The sequence below is a fragment of the Silurus aristotelis genome (assembly GCF_946808225.1).
Source record: "Silurus aristotelis genome assembly, chromosome: 9".
In the NCBI taxonomy this organism is placed as follows: domain Eukaryota; kingdom Metazoa; phylum Chordata; class Actinopteri; order Siluriformes; family Siluridae; genus Silurus; species Silurus aristotelis.
Genome location: NC_139582.1, coordinates 24,978,815 through 24,984,217, shown reverse-complemented (window position 1 = coordinate 24,984,217; position 5,403 = coordinate 24,978,815). Strand labels below are relative to the sequence as shown.

General features: G+C 35.1%; 1 long non-coding RNA gene across 1 annotated transcript; it reads right to left on the bottom strand.

Annotated features, from left to right (window-relative positions):
- Positions 1 to 376: 376 nt before the first annotated feature.
- On the bottom strand, positions 377 to 4,950 carry LOC310731280. Its single transcript, XR_014535142.1, has 2 exons — positions 2,358 to 4,950; positions 377 to 2,171 (listed from the first exon to the last, which is right to left on the bottom strand). It is a non-coding gene; the product is annotated as an uncharacterized lncRNA (long non-coding RNA).
- Positions 4,951 to 5,403: the final 453 nt, after the last annotated feature.

Here is a 5,403-nt window from a genome sequence, read left to right as displayed (position 1 = left end):
TTTAAGCAGTCTTGTCGGAGTCAGAACTGCTTCATGTGAACGGATCCTCCTTGTTATCCGAATGAAGCCATCGAGAAAGATTTTCTAGCAGGTAGAAAATGGCTTGGTGTTGAGAGGATGGCGGGTTTGTGTATGAGGGAAATAGCACCTGCAGCGGCAGTGCGCAGAAAACCTCCACACACTCCTGCACACAGTCTGCCACAGCGAACAAACATGAGCACAACTTCATAAAGCCGACAGTGCAGCGAAATAAAAATCGCAGAAATATCAGACACACCAGCTTTATCCTAGTAAATGATATCATTTCACATGTCTTTTGCACGGGTAGAGGATGCGATTTTTGATCCAAAAATGTGAGCACATGTTTTATGTTTAAAAAAATTTTTTTCAAAGTGTAAGAGTGTATGTGATCAAAAAGGACTTTCAATGTGGCCAAAATAGCTTTGTGGTTTACACAACCTGAGTTAAAGAAAGAAATTATAAACAGGATACGACTACTACTATTACTACTACTACTTCTACTATTACTACTACTACTACTAATACTACTAATAATAATAATAATTAGATCAATAACCGCTGTATGTACTCATATAGTCATCTTTGTATATAAATGTCTGAACTAAAAAGTAATGGAAGGACCATATGATACTCATACTAAAAGGTCCATCTAATAGTTATGATGAAGAAGTTGTTAGTCTATGCCAATGTCATTGCAGCTATTTTAATTGACATTGATTATTGATTGATTATTGTTGGGGTTTTTTTTCAATAAAGTCTAAAGTAATGTAAAATACAGGATATAATTATAACAATGCAATAGCTTAACCTAAGGCAATATAAATGCTTAGTTCTGCCTTACAGCTTCCCGAAACCTAAAGTCACAGATTTGAATCATTTAAACATGCTAAGATTTGGAGCTAAATGAGTGAGAAAGAGCTTTATTCTGCTTAAAAGTCTCCTCTGAACTTCGGGTAGGGATTTTGTGGTATTAGAAGGCTGTTTGAACTCTTAACACATTGCTTCACACCCTTAGTGTAAGGCTCACAGCCTTGAGCCACTACAACATGCAGCCATTAGCCATTTGTCTAACCATTCACTGACTTGTTGGATTCAGATTGCCACCCACCATTTTACTAGGTGACATCTTGTATAACATAATATAAACCCAAAAATATATTTTGCTTCTCGCGATCAGCCCACGGGGGAAGCTGCTCAAGTTCACAAATTGGTCTAGCTAAATATTATGATAACCTTTTTCAGCCTAATTTGTAGCACAGCCTGCACACATACTAGGATCAACATCAATTACTGTGCAACATTTTCAAGTGCACAGTTCACAAAAATGCCAGTGAAAGGGAATGCAAAGTCTGTTATTTTTGTTTTCCACTCCACCAGTACCTCACATGCACATCTTTGATATAAAAAAACAAACAAAAAAAAAAACCCAAATATGACTCCTTTCTAGTCTCTTAAAAAAAAAAAAAGTAAAGGTCAGATTCTGTTTACAAATTCCATCCCTTAAATATGTGAAATGTCTCATTTTGTATTAGGTCAGGTGACAACAAGAAAAAAATTAACTTATTGTTTAAACTGGCTCAATATGTAGATAAATCAAATTATTCTGTATCATCTCACAGGTGAGCTCTTCTACAGGTTAAAGTCATTGGTCCCTTGGCAACATCCAGTCTCTGTGTGCTACAGGTTATTTGACTTCATTAGAGATAAATAATTCAATTACAGTTGACATATCTTATTGGCTAGGCTACAAAAAAGTTTAATACAAATAAATTATTTTATTAAAGAATTTTACATTACAGCTCTTGATAAACTTTATGAATAATTTAGATTTAGATCATTTGAATTCCCACACATTTATTTTGAGATCTGTTTGATTGCTCTGGGTACTGCAGGTTCACATCTAACAGCATATATAAAGATTTTGTACATTACTTCGAATACAACAGATTTTAACAGATTATGTTGTTATTGTGTTAGAAAGATTGCAGTATCTTTACTCTTGTTATTGTGTAGCAATTTTAGATGCAACAAGTAATAAGTACCTCTACCACTTAGCTTGCTGCATGCAATTGTTTTGTAATGACAGACATATATTGTTTTACCCTGTCATGTAAATTTAATCCCAGAGTTCAGGTCTAGAGCTTGAGTTTCTTAATGTTGTCCACAGGAGAGGAAGTAGTTTGTTGCTATATCTTACTCAATTTTCTTACAGTTTCCCTATTGTTCTGTTGTTTTGTGTCCACCGTTAAAAAAAATGACAAACCATGAGAAGTCTTACATTATTTCAGTAGGAGAAAAAAAAATAAGCACAACTAAAAATGACTCACTTAACACACTGTTTTTCTTTTAGCTGTCTTTATTACCACATTTTCTGTCTTTTGGTTAGTGTATGTTTTATGCATATTTAAACATTTTCGACACTTAAACAATAACTATTACTTGTGATTTTCTGTGCAGATGGTTTGGAGGCATTGTTTCAGTGTGTGTTCAGCAAAATTGTAAGTCGTGTCTCTATCATTGTGAAGTACATACACTTATAAAGCATGAAGTGTTTTTTTTTCTAGTGTAGAATCAATAAAATTGTACCCACAATGGCTTATGTTCCACCCTGTATTGTTTAATCTAAGATCATGATTTGTGGTCATGTGTAATGTCTGATTTGAAAAATTAGGAATTGTGCAAGCATTCTTTCAGCCACTGCTGCTTTTTAATGAATAAATATTGACAGTGATGGCATGCACAATACAAACTTTCATCTCTCTACCACATCAGCCATGTGTCACCAAGGCCATTACTGATGTCACCTTGGTAACCATAATCAAAAAGCCAAAAGTTCCCCCTGATACGTGACAAAGAAAAAACGGAGTTTATTTTAAATAAGGATATCCTGTAATAAACCATTTTTTCTGGGTACAGAATGAGGAGAAATTTTTGCTTTTTTTGTCTGTCTCTGCAGACATGAACATTAATGGAAGTAAGGGAAAATTAGATAACTGCCCATTAGACTAACCTGAACATAGCTCCAATTAGATAGGCATTGTGTATAATAAAGTCAGTTGATCAGATTCTTCTCAGCCTAACTGTTCTTTCTACATATGCTTTTATAAGTATTATAGCCTGCATTGTAAATAAACATTTATACATTAGCTTTTAACTAGAACGTACACTAACTGTATGGACTTGGTGATGGCCTGGCAAATTAATGAGGTGCAGAAATGAGCTCTATCATCTTAACATGCAAAATGTTCCCATTGATGTCCTAGATGACAGTCATTCCACTTGGTGTGCATTTCAATGTGCTCAGTTCTATTTCTGAGGAGGAAATCACATACATGGTGTCAGTGGCGTGATGGCCTTTTGTAGGTGTTTTGATAGATTTTTTAAAAATACATTCCAGTCCTTCTCCTTTAACTGGGAAATTGCATATTGTGATATAGTCAAAGGTCAGGGCGAACATGGTCATGCACCACCAGGAAAGGTTAATTGATATGGAGAATTTATTTTTGGTTTTTGAAATAAATTGAGGGTCACACCACAGAGGTAGAAGCACCTTTAATTTTCTCTGCAGCTAAATATGATGAAAGTGTCACACATGTTTCTGTCTATCTATGAAGTGAATCTAAGCTTCTGAGGTGTGCACCATTTTCTCTAAGACCCAAGCTTCATTAGAACACTGTGATGCAATGCATTTCAAATTTCTCCTTGCTTATTCATGGCAACCTGAGTAAAAGTTTCTTAATAAGGGGTGTCAGGCAATCACACTAACAGAGAGGGGAGAGAGGGGAGCAAAGTTTATCTTCCACTTCAATGGCCGTGAAAGCAGCTGAAGATGAAAGGTGCTATTTGTTTAGCCGAACAAATCATTGGCTCTTCTCTGATTCTGTCCTGAATGGAGTACTTTGCTCAGCTTTGGACCAAGTGCATGCTCCTTTATAGGGCACCTGTGTGCTCTCATCACATACACACATGTAGTAAAAGAAGGGATAGAATGCCACAGAATGCCAAAATAGACTGCTCATTACTAAAATTAGAAGGTGCACTGTCTTTAACAAATTGATTTTATCTTTAGGAACTCAGAGTCTATCTGAAGGGGCACTGGACCAGAGATAGGAAGTAATAAAGTACAAATACTTTGTTTCTGTAGATTTTTCTGGTATCAGTACTTTACTTCACTATTTATTTTTCAGACTACTTTTTACTTTTATCCATTACAGTTTTTGTACAAATATCTGTACTTTCTACTTCTTACATTTAAAACAAGGTTTAATAGTTTTGTTTTGAACTATTTGGTGACATGACCGATATTTTTTCCTAGCACTGTGCACCGTTTTCAGCCCATCAACCTATGCCTTGCGTGGTTTTATCAACCTACCACTGGTATATCAATTTCCTGGCACCACGGACGTAGGCTAGCCTATGAAGCTAACAATGAGCAAGATAGAAGGCAACAAGAAATATGGCTAATGTGGATGAGACAGAGGGAGTCAGCGATGTAAACATGACTGAGAGCAGAGACATTCATGATCACCTGATCATAATCTTTTATATGCTTGTGTTCTACATGGTGGTTGTTCAGCCTGTATACATTCATTAGATAACAACATTTTAAATAATTTTGTATTAATATATTAATAGGATGTGAGGTCCTGTTACCAGCGTGACACTAAAAAGGGGTAGTAGTAATGGCTACTTTTTACTTAAGTACATGTCAGTGCCCAAATTTTTTTACTTTAACTTGAGTGAAAAAGTTTCAACTTTTACATGAGTCTTTTAAAAAATGAGCATCTGTACTTCTTCTTGAGTGCAGGATTTGTGTACTTTTGCCACCTCTGCACTGGCACAAGGCTAAAATATACACATAAATGTGTATCAGTCTGCCACAGGGCACCATCCATATCCTCATTCACATATGGGGCAAATAAAAAAAGCACAAGGAGAATATACAAAACTTTGCATCCATACGTAAGTTTAAACAGCAACTCTGTATAAAATCATGGTGGTCATGTTCAAAATTTTGGACTCATCAGATAAATTCCAATGTTTAACAATCAATCAAATAATTTTAGTAATTAAAAAATTTCTGCTTATGTTATATAGTTTATATTATAGTAAAATTTCAAATATTTTATTTTTATAAATGACTAATTACACATTCTTACACAAGTAGTTTGTATTGATGATGTGCCTTGTTTGTGCTCTAAGTAGCGCCACACTATTCAGAAAGGTTCGCTATTTGTCTAGTGACATTAAAGAGGCTTTCCCTATATGCTCGTCTCTACATGTTTAACACCTGCTACATCTGTGGATAAACAGGATTCTTTGGTAATTATACATGCTTCTATGCAGATGTGCTTTTGCTCCAGTGCTTATGCATAATTTTAA